The sequence below is a fragment of the Rhinopithecus roxellana genome, chromosome 5 (assembly GCF_007565055.1).
Source record: "Rhinopithecus roxellana isolate Shanxi Qingling chromosome 5, ASM756505v1, whole genome shotgun sequence".
Taxonomy (NCBI): domain Eukaryota; kingdom Metazoa; phylum Chordata; class Mammalia; order Primates; family Cercopithecidae; genus Rhinopithecus; species Rhinopithecus roxellana.
This window is the reverse complement of record NC_044553.1, coordinates 168,385,291-168,396,165: the sequence shown is the minus strand read 5'-3', so window position 1 is coordinate 168,396,165 and position 10,875 is coordinate 168,385,291. Positions and strand designations below refer to the sequence as shown.

The following is a 10,875-nucleotide window of genomic DNA, read 5'->3' as shown; positions in this document are numbered from 1 at the left end:
TATAGTCCTGAGTGATTTGGTTCCTGGCTTTTTTTCTGATTCTTCTCCTTCCAATCCCCCACTTGCTATCCACTCACATGGACCTTCTTTCAACTCCTTAAATAGCTCCTTAAATACTCCTTAAATAGCTCCTTTTTTGCCCCAGGGTCTTTGCACAAGCTATCTTTCTGGTAGGAGCACTCTACATCTGCCTGCTTTCTCCTCCTCTTTCAATTTCACCTTAAGTGCTGTCTCTTTAAAGAGGCTTTCCCTGAGCACCTGATCTAAACTAGACGTCCCTGGCACTTTTCATCTTGGCACTTATCCCACTTGGTAAGTGGCTTATTTGTTCAAAGCCTGTTTACTTCCACTAAATCCTCTGTACTATGAGGGCAAAGATTGCAATTCTGTTTTGTTAACTTTAAGGTCCCCCGAGCCTACCATAGTACCTGACACATGGAAAGTGCTCCATAAACATTTCTGAATGAGTGAATAAATGAATGAATTTGAGAGAAATCCAAAGGAGACTATAGCTCCCAGCTCTACAATAAAGGAGACTACAGATCTCAGCTCTATAATAAAATAAAAGCAATCATGCGCATAAGATACCAAGATGAACAAAACAAACAGAACTTAGAAACCAAGACCAGATTGGTGGGTGGATATCAAGGACTTATACAAACATGAAATGTCCTGAGACTCCAGAAAAAGGGAGGGGAGAGTCATCAGGGAAAGCTTTGAAGGATGGGGACAATTGTACTAAATAAAAGGGTGAAAAGCAATCAGCGTACAGAAGAAAGTCTATTATCTACAACTGAGTTCATCTGTGAGTAACAGAAGTGCCAAAACAACAATGGCTTAAAGAAAACACAAGTTTGTTTTACTCTCATATAAAAGAAATTAAGTTACTAGGGACCTAGGTTATTTCTGTCTTGCTTCTCCACCATCTTTAGTGCATTGCCTCATGGTTTAATATGGCCACTTATGCTCCAGCCACTACATTCAGAATCCACACACCAAGAAGAAAGAAGGTAACAAAGAACTTATGCTAAGTTTTTTTTAACATTTCGTTGGACAGAACCTATTATATAGTCTCTTCTAGTTTGAGAGGAGGCTGGGAAATATAGTCATGATTCTGAGCCCAGATAAATGTCAAGGCTCTATTATTAAGGAAGCAGGGACCGGGCGCAGTGGCTCAAGCCTGTAATCCCAGCACTTTGGGAGGCCGAGACGGGCGGATCACAGGGTCAGGAGATCGAGACCATCCTGGCTAACATGGTGAAACTCCATCTCTACTAAAAAAATACAAAAAACTAGCTGGGTGAGGTGTCGGGCGCCTGTAGTCCCAGCTACTTGGGAGGCTGAGGCAGGAGAATGGCGTAAACCCGAGAGGCAGAGATTATAGTGAGCTGAGATCCGGCCACTGCACTCCAGCCTGGGTGACAGAGCAAAACTCCGTCTCAAAAAAAAAAAAAAAAAAAAAAGGAAGCAGGGCAGAGTGGATATGGGGTAAGCCACTATAGTATCTACCCTAAGACAGGGAACTAATTCCATTTGTGGAGGTGTGGCAGATTGCAAACAAGGCCACAATGCCACTATTCACAATATCAAAGACTTGGAACCAACCCAAATGTCCATCAATGATAGACTGGATTAAGAAAATGTGGCACATACACACCATGGAATACTATGCAACCGTAAAAAAGGATGAGTTCATATCCTTTGTAGGGACATGGATGAAGCTGGAAACCATCATTCTGAGCAAACTATCACAAGGACAGAACACCAAACACCACATGTTCTCACTCATAGGTGGGAATTGAACAGTGATAACACTTGGACACAGGGTGGGGAACATCACACACCAGGGCCTGTCGTGGGGTTGCGGGAGAGGGGAGGGATAGAATTAGGATATATACCTAATGTAAATGACAAGGTAATGGGTGCAGCACACCAACATGGTGCATGCATACATATGTAACAAACCTGCACACGTACCCTAGAACTTAAAGTATAGTAAAAAAAAAAAAAAAAAAAGAAAGAAAGAAAGAAAAAAAGAAAAAAAAGAAGGCCGCAGTGCGTTTTGTTCCTCTCTCAAAAGTAGAGTCTATTTCCCCACCCCTTTATCTGGGCTGACCTGTGACTTGCTTTGACCAATAGCATGTAGCAAAAGTGACAGTGAGTCTAGGCCTCAAGGGGCCTTGCAGCTTCCACTCTTGCTGCTTGTTGAACACTGTTGCCATATACACAGGCCAGAGCAAGCCTGCTGGAGGGTGAGGAAGCATATGAAGAAAGATCAAGGCACTCCGGCTGATAGCTAGACAACCACCAGGTATGTGAGCAAGGCTATCTAGGACCAGCCAGCCCCCAGCCAACCTGCCAAAAGGTGCAAATGAGCAGAACTAACCTTCAGACTTGTGAGTTGAATCTACTGCTGTTTAAGTCACTGAGTTTGGGTATGGGTCCTCACCCAGCAATAGATAACTGGTACGGGTGGAAAGGCTACAGGTGAGGACACATTGGAATTGTTTGGGGTTGTGAGTGGAGAGGAAAATCCTTAGGAGGCTGATGTCAAGATTGTTTCTCCCAAGCAACCCCACTGATGTTTGTTTAATGCACTGATTCCAAAATGAGAGTGTCTTCCTGAGAGTCAAAATTCTTCCAGTTAAAAAAGCCCTGTAAGAGGGATTCAGGAGTCTCAGGCTCCAAAACTCAACAGTCCACAGCTACAGTGGGACCTGAAGCAAGTTCCAGCCCCTCTCCAGTCCTCATGGCCAGTCATGGCGTGGACTTCGGAGGTTACGCAGTAAGGCCAAGTCAGCTGACATGGAAGCAAAGAAGACCAAGCTGGGACTCAGAGAGATGAGACATGGCAATGCAGCGTTGGAAATCCAACAGTGATCCCTGAACAGTCAAAGGAACATTTGCTGGAGACAGAAGGAAGAAAGAGGGCTCACTGCAGCCTCCAGCACTGCCTTCCTCTGGGGGTCTTTTGTGCTCCTTAAAGGTGATATTTGCCACCTCCCCTTGTCTTTTCCTAGCAGAATCACAGAGACCCAAAACAAAAAGTGACTTTGTTCTGCCTAAGGCCACTCAGTGAAGAGATGACAAAGCTCGCCTTCAGTTGTATCTCTGGATTTTACTCTACTGCATTCCCTACCACTCTAATTGTCTTGCCCCCAGGAGCCAGAGTGATGGTTGGTATAGGACCCCTGTGGCCCCAGAGCTCCAGGATGTCTGTGATGTACCAGGTCACCCCTCCATCCAGTTGGGATTGGGCCCTGGATCTCCATAGCTCCTCCACATCAAAGGGGCAGACAACCAAGGGACACCCTGCTTCACTGAGGAATAACTGCATCACTGCATGCTCCCATGGCCACACAGCTTTCCTCCCAAAGTGCGAGGCAATCAGCCCCGGTCTCCCCAAATCCAGGTCTGGGCATGAGACACCAGATCAAGAGGGCATAGCCCTGCTTTCCCATCCCCAGGAGGGGAGTGGGCACATCTGCTGCTCCTCTGCCCAGTAGCCTGTTGAACTCAACTCCTGGGGGCTACACTCCCTGCCTAAACTATCAGTTAGTGGGGCTCATCTGCTTTCCTGGCTTCTGTCCACATCCCTGGTCAAAACCCCTGGCCCAGCCGTACCTTGTGATCAGCAGTACCCCTGAGAGTGAAGGAGCAAATGGTCAGTGCTCAAATTCCAGCTCCGTTACTTGCTAGCTGTGTGATCCTGGGCACTTTAGTTAACCTCTCTGAGCCTCATATGTAAAACCATCACGATACTACCCCACTCACAAGGTAGTCGGAGAGATTCAAAATTACCCTTCTAACAAGAAAATGTATCATCGCCGGTCATTCTGGAAAGTCGGGGGTACCTGTGCCCAATAATGCGTGTTAGCATCAGCATCCGCACTCTCTGGTCTTCACTCTCTACCCCCAGGCTATCCCTGGGAACTACATTTCCCAGGATCCCTTGCCTGCTGGCTTCCTGTTAGGTTCAGCCAACAGGAGACACTGGTGGGAAATTAGAAGGCAGGAAGGAGAGAGAAGGCATTTGTCTGCTCCTGGCAGAGACCCTTTGTCACCATTGCAGGCTCCCCAGTGGGGAGGAGGAGGGAGCTCCCAGCAGCTGGGGCTTGTAGGCCCCATTGCCCAGAACAGGAGCAGCTTCCTCCTGGTCTAGGGGTAAGAACCCTCTTCTTCCTTTTGCCCCTCTGACTCTTTTAGCCCCCTTGTGACCAGTTCCCCTCATTAAATCTGCTTGAAACATCTAGAGCAGCTCTTGTCTTCCTGCCTGGGCATAGATAGATGCCATGGACAATGGATGCCCATGTCTGGAGGATTTCTCACTTACCCTGTGCATCCTCCACTGAACAGTAGCTCAGGCCCTCCAAAGTGCCAGAGCCACCTAGGCACCCCTATACAACGGACACTCAGAGCAGATCCAGACTCAAGCCTCAGTTTACCTTATTTCTGGGATCAATGACTCAAGACCTTGGCCCTCCTCTCCAGAAGAGGACCCAGCCTTTCTGTTCTAATTAGTCAGCTACTACACAACAACATCTCAGTCAACCATGGACCACATATACAATAGTGGTACCATACGACTATAATCCCAAATTGTTACTGTACCTTTTCCATGTTTAGCTATGTTTAGATACACAAACACACAATGTGTTCAAGTTTTCTGTGGTATTCGGTAGAACAACATCCTGTACAGGTTTGTAGACTAGGAGTAATAAGCTATACCATTAGCCTAGGTGTGTAGTAGGCTACACCACTTAGGTTAGAGTAAGTACACTCTATGATGGTCACACAATGATGAAATTGATGCATTTCTCAGAACATATCCTTGTGTTAAGTGACACGTGACTGCACTTTCTCCCACCAGCCCCAGCCTTGGCCCCGGCAATCCTCAGCTCACTCATTCCCCAACCCTGTCAGGTGCTCCCAGCCACTCTGGTAGGACAGAATCCTAGAATGTGTACAGCTTCCTGCCAACCCCTTTGACAAAGCAGTAAAGAGAACGGCTCTGCTATGAGGAAGAGTGCCCAGCACAACTCAGAGGTTACTCTGGGGCTGGATCAGCTCTGCAGAGTTCTTCTAGTCCAGCCTTTGCTCATCAGAATGGCAAGATATTATTAAGCCCATTGTTCAGATAAAAACAATGCTGTGTTAGTCCATTTGCATTGCTATACAGGAATACCTGAGACTGGATAATTCATGAAGAAAAGAGGTTTATTTAGCTCATGGTTCTACAGGCTGTCCAGGAAGCATAATGCTGGCATCTGTTTGTGGTGAAGTTTCAGGAAGCTTCTCCCAGTCATGGCAGAAGGCAAAGGGGAAGCCAGTGTGTCACAAGGTGAGACAGTGAGCAGGAGAGAGAGGGAGGAGGTGCCAGGCTCTTTTAAACAACCATATTTCATGTGGACCCACCATGAGAACTCACTCATTACCACAAGGATGGCATCAAGACATTGATGAGGGACCCACCCCCATGACCCAATCACCTCCCACCAGGCCCCACCTCCAACCTTGGGGACCACATTTTACCATGAGATTTGGAGGGGACACAGGTCCTAACCACATCAAATGAGCCCCAAAGTGACTTGCTCATGGCTGTCTTCTGGGAAAAGCTTCCATGTGCCATCAGCACTCACTACGTCTTCCTATCAGTTCCTGACAACTTCTCTGCCCTATTTCAGGTGTTCTTGGAGTTGACATGCCCCTTAGCAACACACAGCCCTCAACTCAGGCTGAGTCCCATATTTTGGACTTTTCCAATCTTGAATCCCAACACAATACAATGTCCTGGATTCTGTCTCTGTCAATTGCTATTTTCCACCAAGGAAGTGAAAAACTAATTCATACTGAAGTATCATGGGTCAGTGTGTCCTTTCTTCCTTAGAAACACATTTGTTTCTTAGCTGAGGCCTTCAGCAGGGCCTCTCTCTCCAGCTGTGCAGGCTGTGCACTGCACCACCCCAGTGGGTCTCATCCATGGCATGGGCCACGTGAATAGCCCTCCTCATCCACCTAGAGTTGTACAATGCACATTTAGACGGTGCCCTGCCTTTCCAGACACAATGTCGAATCCAAAGGAACACATTGCTAGAAAGAGCTCATGACAGGGGCTTAAGAGACCCAGGCCTGACCTGGGATCTCACATGAGCCATTGACTCTCTCTGGAATTCTGTTTCCGCTCCCAAAAAATCAGAGCTCTGCAAAATATATCTGTGCAGAGCCGAATACCTTAAAATATTTATGCACACACTTTCTCACTCAATCACACAGTAGGCAAGGCAGGCCCCATTCTCCCCATTACAAAAAGGAGTGAACCGAGGACCAGAGTATTGAGGACTTGCCCAGTATCTCACAGCTCTAGAGGACTGGAGCCTGACCTTGGACCAGATCCTCAGGCTCTCCACCGAGTCCTCTCACACTGACATGGGGAGGAGCAGCTTTCTAAGCTCTAAAGTTGTGTGAAGGTTTGTGCCCAAGTGGCGCGCTGGCCATCTCCGGCAGCACCACGGCCAGTGTCATGCCGTCTCCGGAATCCATCAACTCACTCCCCTGAGGTGGCTCCGTCTCCAGCTTCGGCTCAGCCTTGGCTCCTCGAGATGCCAGGTGGAATCCCGACATTTCTTCCGCCTTCCCCAGGCCTGGCAAGTGGAGCCCAAAAACAGATGCCTAGCACCTTGTTCTTGGCGAGAATGACGGATTTTCGAGTCCCCTTCCAGGAGCCGCGCTCGCTTCCCTGGCGTACATACTGTGTCAGCCCTTCCCGAGCTAGTGAAAATAAACAGTGTCATTATCCCTCCGCTGGCTGCTGTGCAGTCTATCTATACCACTTAAGACACGGGATAAATGACTTCTCAGTTTCCTAATGAAAGGAATATTTCATTTTACAGAGCTGAGGAACTGTTTATTGAGCATAAAAACAACATTTATACTGTGTTTTGATAATAAACTGATCTGGAAGTTGGTTCATGTAGGTGATGACTTGGATGTGACTCACTCATCTCCTCGGGAGTTGGTGTGGGTGGGGAGTGCAAGGAGCCTGTGAGCTAGGGGGTCACAGGGCCCTGAAACACCCTTCCTATTTTCTGTGCTCATACTCAGAGTCTTCACAATGATCCTAGGAGATGGCTGTCATTACAATTCACAGGTGGGGAACTGAGGCATGGAGAGGCTAAGTAGCTTTCTCAAGTCATAGGTCTAGTAAATGGCAGAGCTGTGAATTAAATGTAATCAGATAGGCTGAGCACGGTGACTCATGCCTGTAATCCCAGCACTTTGGGAGGCCAAAGTGGGAGGATCACTTGAGGTCAGGAGTTCGAGACCAGGCCGGCCAACATGGTGAAACCCCGTCTCTACTAAAAATACAAAAATTAGCTAGGCATGGTGGCGGGTGCCTGTAATCCCAGCTACTTGGAAGGCTGAGGCAGAATTGCTTGAACCCAGGAGGTGGAAGTTGCACTGAGCCGAGATTGCACCACTGCACTCCAGCCTGGGTGACAGAGTGAGATCTATCTCAAAAAAACAAACAAACAAAAAAAAGAAGCAGACAGGCTCCAGAGCCCACTCTCTTAAATATTTTGCTGGAGATTGGTTCTCAGCCTAAGAGAAGTCTAGAGCATGGCAGGAATACACCAGCAGGAGGTGAATGAGAGACTTTTACAGTTTATGAACATTGAGCCCAACACTAGGTCTTTGCCCCAGCATTGCTCTGCAGTCCTGATCGCAGTTTCCTAAAAATGGAGCCAGTTGGGGAGTGGGTGCTGGGCCCTTGCTCCAGAAGACTCCCTCTTTCAGGCTCCTCCTGTCCCTGCTTTTTGCAGACAATGCCTCCCATTCACAGGTTCTGCCTCTGTAGCTCTGGACAGTTACACTCAGGCCCTTCACAGGACTCCCTGCTCAGAAACGATGGAGCCATCCTCACTGTTGGATATGACCCTGCCTCCACCCCTTGCTGATGAGGGTCCCTGCTAGAATCTCCACTCTGCCAGCACCTCCCCCATCGATGCTCTCATTCACTCACAAAGGTACTGGATAGGGAGTTTATGGTAATACTTGCAGCCACCGGGTGTTGCTAGGTGCCAGACACTGTGCCAAACAGTTTTCAAGGGTTATTGTTCATCTTTACAGTAGCCATGAAAGTTAGGTATGACTTTCCTTGATTTAAATAACAGACTCAGGAAGGTAAACTAACTTGCCTAAGGCCACACAGCTGGTAGCTAACAGAGAAGAAATGCAAATCCGGGCCTGTCCTCTCCCAGGCCCTTGGGCTTTCTCTATTGTGTCTCCTCTCAATGGCTTCAAGAGTGAGGCCAGATTAGACAGATTGTGCTGGGTTTCCTGCCCTTTACCCTCTACTCCAAAAAAAGTGTCTGAATTTCCTCTCACTGTCTCAGTCTGTCCCTGAAGTAGGCTGAATAATGGCCCCCAAGGATATCCACATCCTAATCTCCAGAATTGTGAGTGTTGCCTTATATGGCAAAAGGGACTTTGCAGATGTGATCAAATTAAGAATTTCAAGAACAGGTGATTGTCCTGAATTATCCAGGAAGACTCTACCTGTAATCACAGATATCCTTCAAAGAGAGAGACTTGACTGCAGAACAGAGGACAGCAATGTGACATCAAAAGAAGACACTGGAGAGATGTGGCCAGGAGCCAAGGAATGCTGCCAGCCACCTTAGATGGTAGAAGAGCCAAGGAACAGGTTCTCCTCTGGAGCCCTCAGAAGGAAGCACCTCTGTTGACACCTTGATATTAGCCCTGTGAGACTCATTTTGAACATCTGACCTCCAGCATTTAAGAGAATAAACGTGTGTTGCTTTAAGCCACGAAACTGGTGGTAATTTGTTATAGCAGCAATAGGAAACTAATACAGTGCTATTCAGCCCAATCTTCTAGTGTGGTCCTGATGCCAAAACAAGTGTCCTGTGGACTCCATAGATACACCCGAATTTGTCACTGTCCCAGTATAGAGTCAGGAAACCCTATCTCTATTTACGTAGTGTTCCACTGAGGAGAATCCTGAAGTTCAGAGAGGGGAAGTGACTGCTTAAAATCCATCCGAAGTTAGCAGCAATGAAGATGGGACTCAAACCCAGTGCCTCTTGCTTCCATATGAATCTTTTATCTACATTTTAAGGCAATCAATAACTCTAAAAAGTTATAAAGAAAAACTAACTGTGGGATCTCAGAGCTATTTCTTTGTGTGAGTGTGTGTGTGTGTGTGTGTGTGTGTGTGTGTCTCAGCATTATTTTGTTTTGTTTGCTTTTTTTTTTTTTTTTTTTTTTTTTTTTTTTTTTTGTCCCCACAGCAGATTATAGGCCTATGGTATAAGTAAAAGAACACTATTCTGAGTTAGCAACATTATTCCACTTCCCAGTTTAGGGCTTTTTTGATGAGATAACACTAAGTGTTCACCCAAACATTTCATGTGCCTCTACGTGGGATTATTTGACTAGCTCTGGTCAAAAAATGTGGTGTGGTGGAAGGGAGATTTGCTACTTCCAGGCCTTGCCCCTAAAACCTCAATAAACTCCCCTTTTTAGATATACCTTGCCCATTGACTGGGCAGCTGAAGACCTCGAGGAGGACTTGGAAATACTGAGGCCCTAGAAATACTGAGGCCCTGCTAAGGTTAGCAGAGCCTAAGCTATGTAAAAAGAAACTAGATCCCTGAGTTTCCACTTGGAGGAGAGGTGCCCAGGAGAGCTATCTGACAGCAATACCCACATTGGACCTTGCAGTAGTGATAAGTGAACTATCATTAGGTTAAGTCGCTGGGAATTTGGGGCTTGTTACTGCAGCACAACTCAACCTATCCTGACTGACAAAGATGGCAAGATGGCACTCAATGCCTCTCAGGTACTCAATAAATGGAATTACTAGAAGGGCCCTTAAAACGGAACCACTTCTGTGGGTGAATATCAGATAGGATCTGTGGTATATGTCTATACACACCTTTCCAGCTTCACCTGGACATTCACTGAAGGACTGAGAATTAATAGCCAAGAGTGGTTACAACAACCCAAAAAAATGGCTTGTTAACTTAACCAAACCTTCTTCTACTGTTTCCCCTTACACATCATCCCATCTGAGAGAGGTCATAAAGACAAGTTATTCCTGGAGAGAGGGTCAGGCCCTAGGAAAATGGGTGTGACCTTGGAGGAAGAAAGGGGAGGGGAGCAAGAGAAGGGGTCAGGGTCCATGTAGGCAAGAGTGGGGGATCAGTCCTGGGACCTTCCTTTCTTCTGTCCCACATCTCTGCACCACCACCCTCTCTATCCTCATTTTGAAGGAGATGCCATCAGAGACTTTGGGAAGTAGACCCAAGCTTAGCAGACTCTGGAGGACAAATGGCCAGTAGACATAAAAAAACATGTTCTTATGAATCATCTCCCAAGGAATCCTGAGAAATGGGAATTACAACAACATATCCAGGGAAGGTTTAACCTCCTGTATCTTATCAACTGTAAGACACATTTCACAATCTGACATTGCGAAATCAGAATGTATATTACAGCCAATAGCGTGTCACAGTGTCATTAGCAGTGCTTTTTATTTTTCGTGGAACATATAATAATTGTGTCTTAGATTAGACAAAAATGTGGTAGAAATGTGGTCGGAATCTTTTTTTTTTTTTTTTTTTTGAGGCAGAGTTTCACTCTTATTGCCCAGGCTGGACTGCAATAGTACGATCTCAGCTCACTGCAACCTCCACCTCCCAGGTGGAGCAATTCTTCTGCCTCAGCTTCCTGAGTAACTGGGACTACAGGTGCGCACCACCATGCCCAGCTAATTTTTGTATTTTTAGTAGAGACGGGGTTTCACTATGTTGGCCAGGCTGGTTGCGAACTCCTGACCTCAGGTGATCCACC

At 46.7% G+C, this 10,875-nt stretch overlaps 1 long non-coding RNA gene across 1 annotated transcript; it reads left to right on the top strand.

The window, feature by feature from the left end:
* The first annotated feature begins 7,558 nt into the window (after positions 1-7,558).
* Positions 7,559-8,803, top strand: LOC115897477. The gene is made up of 3 exons (XR_004057254.1): positions 7,559-7,641; positions 7,841-8,024; positions 8,569-8,803. It is a non-coding gene; the product is annotated as an uncharacterized LOC115897477 (long non-coding RNA).
* The last annotated feature ends 2,072 nt before the right edge of the window (positions 8,804-10,875 follow it).